We start from the raw sequence: 18,166 nt of genomic DNA, 5'->3' as shown, positions 1-18,166 counted from the left end.
GAAAAGACCCGCTAAACCTACACATACCAAGCTCGAAAGAAACGGCAGATGACGTCGGGTGCTTGGTATGAGTAGGCCTAGAGGCTCTTCCCTTTATTCTTAGTAATTTGTCCGTGCCCAACGTCTTTATCCGGAAGACGGCAGAGGACAGCAGTGCCGGGTCGTCGGAGTCAGTCTCCTGTGTGGGCTATCCCTGCACAAAACTATGTGCAACCTTAAATGTTTATAGTCTGGTTAATACAGTTGAGTGAGAATTACTCATAAACATGGATGGCAAAAAACAACAACAAAGGCCCGAGTGACGTCATCTTCGTTCTATCTATAGTGTTCACTGTGTTGGACGTGACCAAGGGATAGAATAAATAGCAAACGCATTCTCCTCAGAATTACACAGCCGCATTATATGGTGCCCACCCAGCCTATTAAAACCAACTTTTTCACAAAATGAAGAACGATCAACTGAATCTAGAAGGCCCAGTATCTGGGTTAGGCGGCATTCAGGGTATCTATGCTGATCCCCACCAGCACGTCCAAATCAACATGAAACAAGTCCCACTCCAATTTGATAATACCCCCTCCCCGGACCCACGAAAAGACCGAAAATAAACATATCTCTTAACGAGAGGGTGTTTACATGGCTTGATCTAGTTACACATCGTCGGTCTATTAAAACCATTTTGCTGCTCTCAAACTTTCCTGTTTCTGTATGTCGGTCTCAGTCTTGACTATTCTGACGTTCTCATACGCGCCACAGCATTAATGATACCGACAGCGTATTACCCCTCTCAATAACATTTCTCTTCGGTCTCACGTGCTTTGCTAGCTGTGACTGTACACCTCGCTCACCTGGACTAACCTAACCCACAGTTCTTTTCCAGCACCCACTCTTCTCACGTGAAAATCAAGCGGCCAAGTGTGTATCTAGTATCTGTCAACGGTGACGGTGTATGTGTGTGCGTGCCGAAGCAGAGCATTGAACTGGTACAAGAATGTCACTCTTGACAAATTGACACAATAGGACCACGGAGAAGAATACACATTTATTATATTTATTCTGCCTGGTACACATCTCGACTGGATTTAATTTTGTGAGCGTGTTGTGTTATAAATATCTGGGCTGTGCTTGTGTTCGTTATATAAATTCCTCCAAAAATAGCTTTTTATATTATTATTAAAGGTATCAAGGAGTTGGATCTAGCCAATTACACACACACACACACACACACACACATTGGATTTAACCTCTAAATTGATTCAGAATGGATAGGAAAGAATGACGATGGATTATATTTATTTTATCAGGTATTTATGTAATTTAATATATAATATAATATTACTTATCTGTGGATCCCCCCCCCTCCCCCTCCCCAGTCATTAAAATTACACGAAGTCACAAATTAATTTTTTATTACGTTTCTGATAGTTTTACAAAACACTACTATGATATTTATGGAAGGTTTTGAAAGAAAATACTCACCTGTTCTTCCCGCCAGATGAATCGTACAATCACACAAAGCTATGCCTAACCTTTAACGTTCATAGTCTGATTGCGATGATTTAGTGAGATGGCATCACCAAATTGGCTGTGTGAAATCTATAATAATAAATAATAATAATAATAATAATAATAATAATAATAATAATAATTATTATTATTATTATTATTATTATTATTATTATTACTATTATTATTGTTGTTGTTGTTATTATTATCATTTATATTGGACAAATGCATTTGTAAAAGGGGTTTAAGTGAGACTAATGAATAGATACCTAACACAAAAAATAAATGAAATACATTTTATAAAAAAATTCCCTCATTAATCCCCAAGGGAAAAGTTTTATTCAGGGTCTATTCCAAAGGAAGACTACAATAACCCATGCGTCAGCCGCAGCGCAGCGTCGCAAAGTGAGCACGGGCAGTCTACACAGCGCGCGGGGAACCGAACTCAATACTAACTTGACCTTTTTTTAAAAAAATATAGAGCAATATCCACTCAATTATGTGCTCAAAGCGCTTTACTACCTTGGTTTGAAATAAAGTCTATACCGCTCTGCCACGCTCCTGCCCCCCAACATTTTAACATGTCAGGAAAGAAAACTGCAGCGCTATTTTATGTACAAAGCCACACCACTCCATTTTTTAAATTAAACCTAACATGGTTTTCGGTGTAGAACACGAACATGAAAACCACAAGAAGATAGAACAAATTAAATAATATATCAGAAATCTAAGCGCTTAGAGTCTGGTGACCCGGAGTTATTCAGCATTATTATTAAATATGATTTATTAGCGCTGAATTTTACAATAGGATCCATTTGTAATCCGTCAAAGGGATATTTTTGTGGGGCATCATTGTAAAAATTGTGACTTGAGTTTTTTGTTTGTTTTTGTTTTGTTATATCTAGCGCAAAATCTTCTCCTTATCAATTACATAATAGGAATACCGTCTCTTCCGTGAGTTACCCTGGCAAGGCATTTTATTTTTTTTCCTTTGCATCGCCTGCGGCCAAGTTCCGCAAAATATCACAAAATATCACTGATTTGTATTGCGGCCGCAAAATCTGCAATTTTTTTTTTTGGGTGCAAATTTTCGAGATTTTGCAAACAAAAATATTAGGCGAAAAAATGACGATATTATTTTCTTTTCATTTGATTGCTTGTGTAAGAACGTAAAAGATAATTAATCAAGAGTAGTTTCTTTTTTACTATATCTATCTCATTTTCTTCCTTTTTACTGGCACTGATATGTGACCCTTCGCCTCAAAACGGTATTAAGTCGGGATGGTTAAGATGCTGAAAATTGAATTTATAGCCAGAAATATCAGACTAGTGTTCAGTTTATTTGATTTATTGAGGAGAATGGATACCATATTTTAGGGTGCTAATGCCAACAATGTATATTTTTGACCAGTTTTAACATTAAATTCGGCTTTTAAGCATCTTGTTCGCTCCGTCTTATTACCGTTTTAAGACGATGGGTCACATATGACCTTACATTTGTTGCAAACGCCGTGAAACCCTTAGAAACAAGTAGATACCTTTCTCTTTCATGAACTAGTTATGGGTTTTTAAGAAAATTAATCGCAATTTTCTGCAAATTTGTTCTGTTTTTAGCTTGCAAAATTTTGGGGGTTTTTTTGGTGCAAAAAAACCGCCATGCTAGGTTACCAGACATACAGTCAACATTGTTTTCATTCTAGATTTTTTTTGTACGTCACATGAATTTAAGAAAAATACTAAAATAAATGAAAAATAAAATTCCCTTTATTCATCCCATAGGGGAAATTTATCTCTAGGATCTATTCCAAGGGAAAGCTGGAATACCCCAGGCGGCAACCGAAGTGCAACGCCGCAAATCGAGCTAGAGGGAGGTGACTTGCTCAAGGCCAACAGCGCAGCGGCGGGTGATCGAACTCGGTACCTTTCAGCTACGAATCAAAGACCGTACCGCTGAACGAGAGAATGCGAGTAAAGAATCTTTTCCAAGGACTCAACTCTGCGCCAAGCGGGGCTCGAACCCAGGACCTTCCGATCTGAAAGCGAGTGCCTAACCACAACACCACATAGCAGCTTTATAAAATCTCAATACAAATGTTCAGTTGTTATAATACAATCGCACTACGTATCGAAGCCCGTTATCTCCAATATTTTATTAACTTTTAAAAAAATCCCGGCAGATGATGTTCAAGAGGAAAAATATAATCAGCATTCAGTCCTCGCGGCTCAGCCATAACACTGAAAACACACACGAAAGCAAATATTATGTTCAATAAAATCGATATATATTTTAATGGAGATGCAAATTCGTGAATGCTCCGTGTATCCTAACCACAACATATTGGTAGATAGCGACGTGTACACATATGCAGGCCTGACAACCGAACGCACTCACGGGCCTAGTTTAACATTGTTGTAATTGACACTATTTTGCGTCATATTTTTTGTAGACTTCAGAGATGGTTTGAGTTACTGTGAACTAGGGCCCCCTGTAAGGCGCTTTTAGCACGTTTTCTGGATATTGCTCTATATATACTCAGATTTTCTTTCTTTCTTTCTTTAAAAAAAATATTCCTCCCATTGTGATTCTGCGCTTTTTTTGGATGGAATTTTAATGTGATCTCAAATCACATTGGTAGTTTGCTCTTGGAATCTACTTCTTTTCCCTATGTAAATCAGCCCTCTTTTTCTTACTTTTGTCTTGGGTGTTTTTAACTGTAAATCAAGCAATTATTTAAAAACCATCCCATCTTTATGACGTTGAAATGACACAAAAAAAAAAGTGTCGCAAGCACCGGATATCCCTAAATATAATGATTTAAAAACAAAACAACCAAAGATAAACAAACAAGTAAAAGATCACCTCCGGCTGTATTGGCCAATGGCCAATAATATTACTGTATTTATTTTCTCCATCACACCTTCGACATCTGTCGACTGTTCTTGTGTAATGAAGCGTATACGTACGAACATGAGCTAGATGTCGAGCCAACGGGGTTGGGTAGCTCTAGGAACGATTGTGCGACTGGAGTCTTGTAACACATATATGGTAAAAGAACGTAACCGCCAACCTAAACAAAAATGAAGTATTTGTAATATTATAGGAATCCCCGTTTCATGGCGCACAATATTACTTAGGTTATGTAGAAATATACGATTCTTACAGTCTTGCTTTTTAGAATTCCGGGCGTGTTCCCAACCGCTGGACAAGCTTGCGAGTAAGTGCGCGTTGGGAACAAAGTTCGAATTCCAAAACGGAAGAGTGTAAGAAATCATGTATTCTACCTCTCAATCGATTCCTATTTCGTCATTTTTGACTAAAAGATATCTTTGAAAACATTCAAATAATACTTTTAAAAAAAAATCTGATTTTTAGTGAAATTTAACGATTTATAATCTGACGTCACCAATTTTTATTGTAAACATGATATCATTACGCGTTACTATTTGGGGAGAGGGAATAATGTCCAATATAACACTATCAGAAATACAACATTTTGAAATTAAAACCTAAAACAAATCCTGAAAATTTCGAACACATTTCCGACTATATCTAGCTCAAAACTAACCCCATGGTGCTTACGTCTTTTTATCATAAGACGGCAGAAAATGGATATTGATTATCGGCGAGCCTGTTCTTTTCTCCTATTTATATATGTATTAATTACTACCCTGTGTTCATGTGATACGAACTAGTATAGAAGGAACGAAATTGACGCCACTTCGCCCTTTGTTACTGTTTTTAGACAACCATTTTGATGATTAGCTCTCACTTAACTTTATCAATCAGAATATGAACGTTTAAGGATTACACATTTTTGTGTGTCTTGGTGCGTTATATCCGACTGGCGGATGTTGTGAGTATTCTACCTAAACGCATAGCATCAATAGCACATTCGGTAGAACACTCACACCACTCCCATACTAAAGCAACTAGTTTGTCTCTATATTCACACCTGAATCAAGTGAGATAATGTGTGTAAAGTGTCTAACCCAAGGACACAATGTCAGGACCAGAATAATTGTCCACGATCATTGTCACCCATCCGGCCACTGGTCACGCTTAACATTGCTTGAATTTTATGACACGACGAGATAGCCTACCGCTGCTTAGCCACCGAGCCACGAACATAAGAAAATGAAAAATATTTTGGTACTTTTTTGTTCGTCTTTAGGACACCTTTAAAAGCCTCGAACATCGCTTAAAATATCGATACGTTCAGGCCGATTCTCTATTTCGATGATATACTCACAAAATCCACCAGCCTGATATAACGTACCAAGACGCAAAACTATGTGTAACCTTTCCGTGTACGGCTGTACAGGATTCAAACCAACGACCCATCGAGCGACTAGCCCCAACCCAGCCCGATCATCCGCCCACATGTGTTTAAACTGTGCGACATGCCCGATTCATCGACTAGAATAATGACAGTTTCGTGACGTTGGTTGTTGCTGAGTGCTGAGTCGTAATTCACCGTCACATAGATGACATTACGTTACATTGATGATTGGCATGCTTCGACTATTCTGGCCGAACACCGGCAAAATAGATATTTAAAAAAAAATTGGCCAGAAAATTCGTCCTTCAAATATCGATCGATTAAAACGACCCTCATCTTGTGAAAAACTCTCAAACCTGAGACTTTAAGGATGTCTTCACGGAAATAAAGGTTTGAGAGTATTTGACAAGATAAAGGTGGTCATATTAGTCGACTGATAATTGAAGAACGAGTTTTCTAGCCAAACTTTTTAAAAATGTGTTTTTTTTCCCCCGAGTACGGCAGAATTAAAGGCATTCCCGATGAATACCATGTGTCATTCTGCTGTGCATTTACAAAACACATATTTAAGGGGCGATTTGGGTCTTTTCTAAAAAAACGTTTAATTACTTATATTGGGCGGTTTTAATCATTCTGTATTGTCAATATAGGTTAAAAAACAACATTTATGGTGAAAATTTTTAATTATCTGTGTTGATACACATTTTGCGACCTAATTTTTGGGGTCTGACATAAAAAAAATATAATAATCTTGTGGCAAACGTTCCACAAAAACTAATGAAGGAATGACCTCCATATTCTTCCCTCTTGTCAACATTGTACCATAGTGTGTCACAACAGAGAGATTTTACGGCTTTAGCTTATGGAATTTCTATTAGAACATTACAAAGTTGAGAATCAAAATGTTGTGACAAAATTGACCTTAAAAATTCAGAATTAGGATTATAAGTCAAAATTCACATATCTTATCGAAAAAAATCTCTGATGTGACATAATACGTTATCTCTAAGATAACTGTGGAAATTTTCAGACAATTTCATTGAATAGATTCTGAGAAACGTTTGACACAGTATCCCATACCCTTAGAAAAATGATATATTGAGAAAATAGCAAAATGGCTTCCCATTTTTCACACTTTTCTTACTACCTGTACCATTTTCGACTTTGGTTTTCGTGCCTTTATAGTCTACTTTAAGAATTTGGACTTCAATTATATTATTTCTAAGATAATCAAATATCATTTTCCACCAAAATCTCAAAATCAAATTTTCAAAGGATTTTCCTAATAATTAGACCCAAACCGCCCCTTAAAAGACATTTTTAACCGAACGCCTCAAAACGGTTATAAGTTGGGATGATTTGTACAGCTATAATAATAATAATAATAATAATAATAATAATAATAATAATAATAATAATAATAATAATAATAATAATAATAATAATAATAATAATAATAATAATAATAGTGACACTCGATTTCGGATCGGAAAGTCCTAGGTTTGAGTCCCGTTCTTGACCACTCATAGTTGTGTCCTTGGAGAAGGATCTTTACTCACATTCTCTCACCGTTCTCGGGTTGTAAAAGGAGTACCTGGCCGTTAACAGCGTTGTTTTTGTCGGAAAAAATGAAATATCGCTTAACAGCAGTCGTCATATCTCGTCCTACACTTTAAGTGTTGATGTTGGTTAGGGACCCCATGTGTAAAGCGCTTTATTTAAGCACGTTAAGTGGATATTGCACTATAGAAATGCTCACATTAAAACAACAAAAAGCATTCATGCCACTGTCGAAGATATGAAAATTGGGTTTACTAGTTGAAGACAATGGACATAGTTGTTTATTTTAAGTGATAAAAATTCCAGTTTTTGGCATCTGGTACACCCGACGTAATATCGTTTTCATAAAAAAGGTCACATTTTGTGAAGAACACTTTTACTTCAATTGTCACCCCGTCACCCAGAAGCAATCAATCCCAAAGAGACTTAAATGATAATGTTAATACAAGAAATGTAGGAACTATATTATGCGTATGCAATGCGAAGTCGTTAAAAAGAGCATTTGACCACTGATGGTTTTTTGTGACATCAAAGTTTATAGTCTGTTACTTACTTACTTACTCCTCTTTGGTGTTTCATAAACACATAAGGTCGACAGTAAGGAGCGCCAGTGACTTCTGTCTTCTGCCAGTTTCCTCACCCCAGGTCCAACCGAAGAATGTCATCTCTCTTTCCACTTTCACCGGTCTTCTCTAAGTTTCCAGTGGTCTTCTCCTATTGCGATTACCCTGCGGTGTTCACCTGGGCGCTGTTTTCGGGATTGCTCCCTCCTTCATCCGACAAACATGGCCAATCCATCTCCATTTTCTTAGAGAATTTAATGAGACTTAATCTCCAACTGAAGTTTGAAGCTTCGAAGACCCGTGCCCAATTTAAGTTATCTATTCTTTTTTAAAAAGGGTTGGGGTTAAAATTGTTCCTTATTATAGCCCATTAGGGGGGGGGGGGGGGGAGTGGCCGGGTGGTTAAGGCATTGCACTGTGACCCGGAAGGTCGGGTTCGAGTCCCGCTTCAGACACTTTGGGTTTTTTTCCTTTGGCAAAATTATAAACCCCCAATTTGCTCACTTGGGACAACATGGGTGATTCCTGTTGACATCAGACATCCTGTTTGATGGATTATCTATATTCCTTTGTGGAATGCCGAGGCGACGATATCTTCAGATTTCGTGGCGGAAGGGCATAATGTTTTTTTTTTTGATAGCCCATAAATAAAAGTTGTCAACGAGCACAAAAATCTTAGCTAATCTAAAATTTCTAAAACTAGTTTTTACAGATTGATAAACGAATAACTTCAAAACTGTTTTTAAATTAAGGGTAATTCTATCATCCGTTGACTCAAATAATTAGAAAATCTACTGGGGCATAATGATCGGCCATTTCATGTTTGGAATCGCCATCTGGCCTCCTTGGTGCCAGATTCATTAGCACGCATCTACAGACTTTATCACCCGACCGATTTCGATTGTTGGTGGCTCAAAAGATTCGTCTTGATCTATGTTGAGTTCCTCAATACAGTGGAATACTAATTAAAATGGATGAGTAGCTGTCCGTAACAATAATAAAAGCCTTTATTTTCTGCAAATATTGTGAGTTCTTCATTAGAATACGCTTCTACAATCGGAACGTCACTTCCCTCGTAATGACGCATGGTAACTTAGTAACTGGCTCTAAACTATCGGAACAATGGCATACGCCCTTATGAAATATTTCTCCGACGAGCACATAAGCGTATCCATAGGGTAAAAACGTTATAAATCTGATCATGTTTTGACTTTTACACATTCTGATCACAAGACATATGAAAAGTTCGAGCCAGCATGAAGAATAGAAAGTACCGATTTTCTTTGTTTAGAACCACAATGGCCCCCGTTGCTGGGCGACGTGACATCAGAATCCAATTAGAAATAAACATAGGAGCGAGAGGCAGTTTACCGACTTGACATGGCCTGATCTAGATACGCATCGTCTGCTATTATAACCCTTTTGCTCTTGTCAAATTTTCCTCTCTGGATGTAGGTATTTGTGTTATGTTACTACAACTTTGTGTGTCTCTAAACTCACTAGCTTTCATTAGAAAATTATTTTTCGAAAATGTCCATGAATTTGTGGATAACTTCTTTTAAAAAATGTTATTCTACGTACTTCAAGATTTTGAAATATACAGAAATGAATGACACCAGCACAAATTTATGTCTCAAATTCTCTCTCTCTCTCTCTCTCTCTCTCTCTCTCTCTCTCTCTCTCTCTCTCTCCCTCTCTCTCTCTCTTTCTCTCTCTCTCTCCCTCTCTCCCCCCCCCCTGTCTGTGCGTATGTGCACACACACACACACACACACACACATATATATATATATATATATATATATATATATATATATATATATATATACATATATATGTAATACAGCTAGCTTGACGATTTCAGTAATAATATTTAATTATTTAACTTCACTTCCAACATATCTGTACTCTATGATTTAACACACAAACAAACACAAACACACCTCACACACACACACACACACACACACACACTCCCCCCCCTGTCTCTCTCTCTCTCACTACTTTCTTTCTCTCTCTCTCTCTCTCTCTCTCTCTCTCTCTCTCTCTCTCTTGCTGTGTGTGTCTTTGTATGTGAGAGAGCAAATAATTAGTACATGAGGATTGTCAGCAATTAAAATTCTTTATAATTTCTCTTTCCAAAGCAACATCAAAGACTTCTATCTCCCCCAGTCCCCCCCCCCCTCGATCTCTCTCTCTCTCTCTCTCTCTCTCTCTCTCTCTCTCTCTTTCTCTGTTTCCATCCCCTTATAAACATACTCTCTCTCTCTCTCTCTCTCTCTCTCTCTCTCTCTCTTTCCCTCTATCTTTCTCGCTCTTCCTCTCTCTTTCTCCCCCTCTCTCTCTCTCTCCCCTCTCTCCCTCCAACTCTCCCTCCCTCCCTCCATCTTTTCACATCTCTCTGCCCTATCCCATGTCATAAACATATTTACCATCATTCTACACGGCCTGGGCCAAGACAATTGATTCCATCTTCCTATCAGTCCACTGCTGTTTTCAGAACAAATTGATGGGGGTTTCTCGTGATAAAATACTGGCGCCTGTTCCCAAACTTTTCGGGCCAAGGGTCATATTATTTAAACAAACTTTAGGGCTCCAAGAGGCCTACAATACAGACACTTGCTGCGGTCTATATTTCAGAAAATAAACCTGAAAGTTTAATTGTGAACTTGAAAAGAGCAAACTTCGACCTTTAAAAGTGTAAAAAGAAAAGAATAAGATTTACCTTAAGTGTCTCCAGTTGGAGAAAATTTGAATCTTTGGAGCTTTATAATTAATTGTTTATTGCAGTTTGACATCAAAACTTTTAAATCACCCCTTATGTTTGGGGACGAAGTGGCCGAGTGGTTAAGGCAATTCATTGTGACCCGGAAGGTCCCGGGTTCAAGCCCCGCTTCAGGCCCTTTCGTATTATTCCTCGGGCAAGATTATAAACCCCCAATTTGCTCACTTGGAACAACATGGGTGATTCCAGTTGACATCAGGCATCTTGTTTGATGAATTGTCTATATTCCTTCGTGTAATGCCAAGGCAACGATATCTTATGATGCAATGGCGGTGGGCTAATTTTTAAAATGTTTTGTTTATGTTTTGAAAGGAGTCTGGGCCAGTAGATGTCCGTTCCGATAGCTCAGCTGGAAGAGCACTCGTTTCACACGCAACGCGTCCCGAGATCGGTTCTGGTCGGAGTTAAAATTATTTTCCAACCGGCAGTGATTGGAAAGCAGCTGGGTTTGTTAGAGTTGGTGAAAAGTATTTGCGATAAACTGGCGTACTATTCACAGGGTAGCGGGCAGCAGCTGCAGCTTCTTATGGTTCACACTATTATGTTATGACGATCGACCCAATCAGCAAAGTCCGGTCCGCATTCGTGCACCGTCGCGAACCCGCCTGGTAGCATCGTCACAACACACCTTTCGACTAGATGCTCTGCCGTTTCGGGTTCTTGCCCACAGCGTGGACATATTGGACAGGAAGTTAGACCCACTGATGTAACGCACCGGCCGTTAGGCAGCTCCTCGACCGAAGCCGATTCGCAGCTACCCAGTGTCTCCTCTTACTGGTATCAAAGCCTGGCAACTTCTCACCAAGCTTAGAGGAGTGTAGGTCCCCGCCCCCACGAGGGATTGAATTCGTCCAAACCGACTTCCATCTCGTATGTGCAGCTCTGTCCGTAGTCAGGGATTCTGCGTACAAGGGTTGCCGGGACTTATTTCGGCTCGAAACGGGGGCACCGTTCATTATGCGCATGAGAGGGGTATCCCCATTCCCTCTCTCTTTGATCTTACTCAGCCAGTTTCCCGTAATGGTCTCCCTCCGGACATCGGGGGGCTGGATCGCTGCCATTACCGGGCCCCATTCTCTAGGGGTTGTTGCTAGCGTTCCCGACACTATGTGCATCGACTTGCGAAGTTTTACATCCACCTTCTCAACGTTTCTGCTTCTACCCCACACTGGAGCGCAATACTCCGCGGTGGAATAGCATAGTGCCAGGGCGGATGTTCTCAGGAGCGCTTGGCTAGCGCCCCAAGTCGATCCCGCCAGCTTCCTCAGAAGACTATTCCGCTTCTCTATCTTCCGGGCAACCCCTTCGAGATGAACCCGATAGGTAAGACTGCGATCCAACGTCACCCCTAAATATTTTGGACGCGGCTCATATGGGAGTGGCTGGTCCCCGACTAGGACATTCAGTTTACGGGTGTGCCAACCACTGCATAAGTGAAATGCAGTGGCCACGGTTTTTGAAGCGGGGAGCAAGCATTTGCGATTGTCCGTTTCACGCTATTGACACCGGAATAAGCTTTGCCTCGATAGGCCTAATGGCTCTGAAGAACTACTTTGATTCAGACAAACCATCATGAATAAAAACATTGCTAACCTACAAAAAGGTTCAACCGTGGTAACTCACTTCCCTCGTAATGACGCGTAGTAACTGGTTCTAAACTATCGGAACAGTGGCGAACGCCATTATCTTCATCACCGACTAGCATAAAAGTGCATCTAGAGGAGAAAATCATTATAAATCTGATCATGTTTTGACTTTTATATATTCTGATCATATGAAATGTGAAAAAAGTTCTACCCAACATGACGAATAAAAAGTACCAATTTACTTTTTATAGAACCAAGCTGCTGGTTGCTGGGCGGACGTGACATCAGACTATTGTATCCTATTACGATTTACTAATAATTAATACTCCGAGTAATAAAACAGAAATTGGGTAGATCCTCAATGCCATCGGTATGCTTGGGGATAAATGAAGCATTGTAAAGCGCATTTGATATGGAGGAATATTGAAAATTAGCTATATATTAATCAATCGTAATGAGCCATTTATTCATTTACGTTGTATTCTATTTTGCAATGATGTCATCAACAGTAATAAATTATAATATGTGGCTGAATTGGTTTAGTAATCACCGTCATTGTTTACTGAATGCAAGTTGTGCGGCTTTGTAGTATAGTGGTATGGCGCTCGCTCTCGGATCGGAACCCTCGCTCGGCGCATAGTTATTTCCTTGGAAAAGGCCCTTTACTCACATTCTCTCACCGTAATCAGGTGTAAGATGAATACCTGGCCGTTAATAGCGTTGTCTCTATCGGGAAAAATTGTATTATCGCGTAACAGGCGTCAAGTCTCGTTATGTTTCATTATATTATATTATTATTATTATATTATTATTATTATTATTATTATTATTATTATTATTATTATTATTATTATTATATTATTTTATTATTATTATTATTATTATCATTATTATTATTGTTTTTATCTATGTTTATGAGGAATTCTCAGTAAATTGTTTGTTCGTCCTTTATTTTTCAAGATGGCAATCTTGTGGGTTTTTTTTTAGCCAAGCGCACATCATCTATCGATCGTCTCAGCAGCCAGTCAGTCACAGTAGTAATGGCGAGTGACCGTCTGAACTATTTACACATTGAAACATTTGGCACATCGGCATTCATTGTTGTATTACGCTCGTCTTATCATCTGTCATATCAACCTATAAATAGCCTTATCTCAATCTCTTTCTCCCCGACAAATCGCTATGTGATTTATCATCTCACTCCATTTATTGTGTACAAAGCAACGTTTAGATAGTGCTGTCACATAATGTTATTGATGCTATGTGTTTAGGTAAATGCGCACAACATGCGCCTGCCGGATATAACGAACATTTTTTTACAATTTTTCAATGTCTTCTATGTTGTAAGAAAATCTTGGAAACTTAACTTTCAACATTTTTAGAAGTCCTACAAAATTTCTCTGTCGTCAATCTGGAATTTAGTAATGTGTTTATGTCTATCTATATTGTTTTTTGTTTGTTGTTGGCTGAAGAAGGGGTTTGAGACCGAAACATTCCGTTTCGGGCATTTTATTCTTTTTTTGAAAATGCTATATTCATTATTCTTTATTACTTTTGCAGTCCACAGCTTCTAGTCCAAGGTTTGGAAGTTTTTGCCAAGATGAAGGTCATTTTAATCGATCGATATTTAGAGATGGATTCTTTTGGCCAAAATTTTTAATATGTACTTTTTCAAAGTACGTTAGAATAAACGCGTAAATCAGCATAATTTCGTAGCTCGATTTTTTCTCCTAGGATATCTTCATTATACACGTTCAACCTCAACCGTCATCCATCATCGCATAGCATCTTCACCCTAAAGTCATGGACTCATGACACACGCGTTACTCGTTGCTTGACACATGCTGACGGCCATACATTTCGTTCGATGCTTTGATAGTTGACAATGCCAAGGCTAGGTACTTACTGACGAGACATCGCGTTGTTTGACATCGTGTTTCTTACAAACATTTCATTTCAAACCTTATGTTATAGTCTAGTAGTGTCAAGTAGGTATGAATGTAAATGTAAGGTTTTTGTCTCACCGTTGTTACTTTGGATTGTTTTTAGTTGTTCAGATGTGTCATATGTATTGACAACAATTGTTAGGGCAAATGGGGCTAAGTCCTAAATAAACGCGGGCTGACTAAGCTAGGGTTAAAGGACCTTTCATTTAGCCGCCATACGACATACCGTACCCTATAGATAGAACGAAGATGACGTCATTCAAGCCTTTGATATTATATTTTGCCATCTGCGTTTGTGAGTGATTCTCACTAAAGTGTATTAACCAGACTATAAAAGTTCATGGTTACACATAGTTTTGCGTGTTGGTCAGTTATACTTCCGGATGGCAATATTATGAGCTTCTTAGCCAAGCGCATACTATCTAAAGCCTGGAACTGAACACAAAATTGCGTCAAAAGACAAGTCTTTGGCCACAAAAGAACATATCGTGAGTTGTATTCAATATCTCAATAAATCATTTTTTTCTTTGAGCACCAGTAACGACAACTCACTTGTTATTGCTATTGCCGTCCGCGTTTATGAGTAATTCTCTCTAAACTGTATTAACCTGACATAAACATTCAAGGTGACACATAGTTTTGTGTGTTGCTCCGTTATAGTACTTCCGGATGGCAATGTTGTGAGCTTCTTAGCCAAGCGCATACAATCTATTGCCACTTCAGAAGTTTCACATCTCTATACGGTACTTTATATATAGCTGTATCCGCAAATACTCACACATACACACATATATACACACATTGCTCAACCTTAAGCTTATTACAGTTTAGTTTCTTATAGCAAGTGGCAACAGCTGCCCGTGGTTATATAATATTTAATGGGGCACGCCCAACCTTAGGTAATCTCACCCAATGACAACTATAATATTATTATGTAATATTATTTCAAAATTCACAGGGTCAAAATGACGGCCAAAATATTATATATTACAGATAGAACGAAGTTGACGCCACTCATGTCTTTGTAATTGTTTTTGTTTTTTTTTGTTTTTTGTTTTCCCATCCATGTTTATGAGTAATTCTCAATAAACTGTATTAACCAGACTATAAACGTTCAAGGTTACACATAGTTTTGTGTGTTGGTCCGTTGTAGTATTTTCACATGGCGAATAATAAAGCATCTATTTTCCAATCTAACATACGGGTAAATATGGGACCTGCTCTTTACACTTTACTTGTTTCCACAATGAAAAGAAAGCGATACACCTTTGTTAGATACCATTTCTATTCGTATATACCAAATATATGATAATCAATACTTGTATAGGATGAAATTTATCAACCTTCAGTATATACGACAAATATTAATCAATCAATTCCGACGTGCACTTATTCGCAGGTCTGATAACCGAACGCAATTATAGGCTTCATTTACATAATATGTCAAGCTGTAGGTAGGTTAAGATGACCCTCAACTTGTAAAAAAGTCAGTCTCAGGTTTGATATCGCGAGTTTTTGTTAGATTTAATGTCCTCATAATATATTTTATTGATATTTGACGTTAAAGGTTTTGGGAGCAAAATGAAGAATGTGTGGGTGTTTTTTTTTTTTTGTGCGTTTAGAATCTGGTCAGATAATATTCCATGTATTGTTAAAAAAAACTGTGCGATCCGCGGAGTCCTGTCCAAATTTTAGCAAGCAATTAATTGCTATTGGCCGTTTAACGCCAAAGAAGCCGAGATAAATTCCAACTCCATGTTTCTTATGGATCTGAAAAGCTACTTGCTTACTTTTTGTTTATTGATGCTGTGCGCTTGTCTAAGACGCTCACAGCATTACCACCCGGAAATATAACGGGCCAACACACAAAAATCTATGTGTAACCTAGATCGTTTATAGTCTGGTTAATATAGTTTAGTGAGAATTGCTCATAAATATGGATGGCAAAATACAAAAAAAAAAAACAAGACTTGAGTGACGTCAACTTCACTCTATCTATAAAACTCGTTTCCTATATCTGTGTACTTATTTGCAGGTCTGATTATCCAAATCGTGATTGGCCCATTGCTTTGATGAAAATACTTTGAAACTAACACAAAATATTGTGCCTTGCAACAATCGTTAAACAAGCCCATAATTATGGGCTTGTTTAACGATTTTTGCAAGGCACAATATTGCATTCGGCTTTACTGAGGTGTACTTATTTGCAGGTCTGACAACCCAAATTGTTATGGACTCATTGTTGTAATGGAAATCTAAAAAAAAAAAAAAATAATGACGTAAAAAATTATCCATTTCATTAATGTTAAACTAAGCCCATAAGTAAGTTCGGATGTCAGACCTGCATATATGTACACGTCGGGTTGTACGACTATCCATTTCACTTTTTAAATATGCATTACTCTTTTGTAATACAAAGTAGACTGTTTGATGGATTTGTTTTCTACACCAGCGTTTCAATTCTTATTTATTTTGTCTGAAGTCGTGCGTGTCATGTCAAACACTCAATAGAATGTCTTTACCAATTATTAACTGCCGTACTCTGGAAAGACACGTATTCAAACATTTGGCCAGGAAACTCGTCCTTCGATTCAAATGACCCACATATTGCTAAAAAAACAAAACTCTCAAACCTGGGACCTCGTGAGGTCTTCCGTAAGTCTCAGGTTTGAGAGTTTTTTTTTTGTTGTTGCCAAGATGAGGGTCATTTAAATCGATCGATATTTTGAAGGACGAGGTTTCTGGCCAAATTTTTAAACACTTCGCGTGTTTTTTTCCAAAGTACGACAGTTAGCTTGTTAAATATTTTCGTTTTTCCGCCGTACTCAATTCAAAGAGCAGGATATCGATGGACTGTTCCTGTTTATTACCACATTTTACATTGTAAACACAAACACGCATTACCGATAACTAACTATTTTATTAACTGTGTCCCTTTGATATCCAACATCTCTATTATTGATTGGTTTACGCTCAGTTTATTGCTTTCGTAATGTCAATGTTAATAAATGTCTCCAATAACAAGAAGGAAAACATCTAACAGCGAGGTGTGTTATTTCTAGGTCAGATTTAAAAAAAAATATATATCAACGTTTATACCAAAAAAAAAAACAAAAAAACAAAAAACCACCCAAAAACAACAAAAACAATAAAACAACAGTAAACAAGAAAACAAATTGAAGAAGAAAAGAAATTATAAAAATTGAAATAAAGAAATGAAAGAAACAAAAGAAAAAAAAATTTAAAAAATGAAAACAAACAAGAAAAGAGAGATAGATAGATAGGTCGATAGATAGATAGATATATAGAGATGAAGAAACAAAGAAAGAAAGATAGATAGATAGATAGAGAGAGAGAGAGAGAGAGAGAGAGAGAGAGAGAGAGAGAGAGAGAGAGAGAGAGAGAGAGAGATGGATTTATGTGGTAATTTTAACTCTAGTTGCACCCTTTTTGTCACTAAAATCATCTCTCAAAAGGAAATACGCATAGACGGTGGAATTGGAGAGTGATGTGGCCAGATACAAGGCATCATCCCTCACGCTATAGCCAGTTAGAGATAGATAGATAGATAGATAGATAGATAGTTAGTTATATAGATAGATAGATGGATGAATATACAGACAGACATACAAATTGATAGATAGATATTAGATATATATATATATATATATATATATATATATATATATATATAAAATATATATATATATATATAGATAGATAGATAGACAGATATATAGATAGACATATAGAGAGGTAGACAGATAAATAGATAGAAAGAGAAATAGATCGATTGGTAGATAGATAGATAGATAGATGGATGGATGATAGATAGATAAATAGATAGTTAGATAGAGAGACATATAAACAGATAGACAGACAGACATACAAATAGATACATTCCTGTGGCAATTTAAACTCAAACTGCACACGTTTTTGTCA

General features: G+C 37.7%; 1 protein-coding gene across 3 annotated transcripts in view; it reads left to right on the top strand.

Moving 5' to 3' along the window:
- The first annotated feature begins 890 nt into the window (after positions 1-890).
- Positions 891-18,166, top strand: part of LOC144970511 (uncharacterized) — a 56,563-nt gene continuing 39,287 nt past the window's right edge. The window contains exon 1 of one of the 3 annotated variants that reach the window (XM_078910231.1): positions 891-1,302. The gene's annotated coding sequence lies outside the window, so the exon portion shown is untranslated. The remainder of the gene's footprint in view (positions 1,303-18,166) is intronic. The other 2 variants (XM_078910232.1, XM_078910233.1) reach the window with 2 other exon arrangements.

Source organism: Berghia stephanieae, chromosome 4 (assembly GCF_034508935.2).
Source record: "Berghia stephanieae isolate SIO BIC M18660-M18661 chromosome 4, UCSD_Bste_1.3, whole genome shotgun sequence".
NCBI lineage: Eukaryota > Metazoa > Mollusca > Gastropoda > Nudibranchia > Aeolidiidae > Berghia > Berghia stephanieae.
Note: the sequence above shows the minus strand (reverse complement) of the source record. Positions and strands in the feature narration are given on the sequence as shown.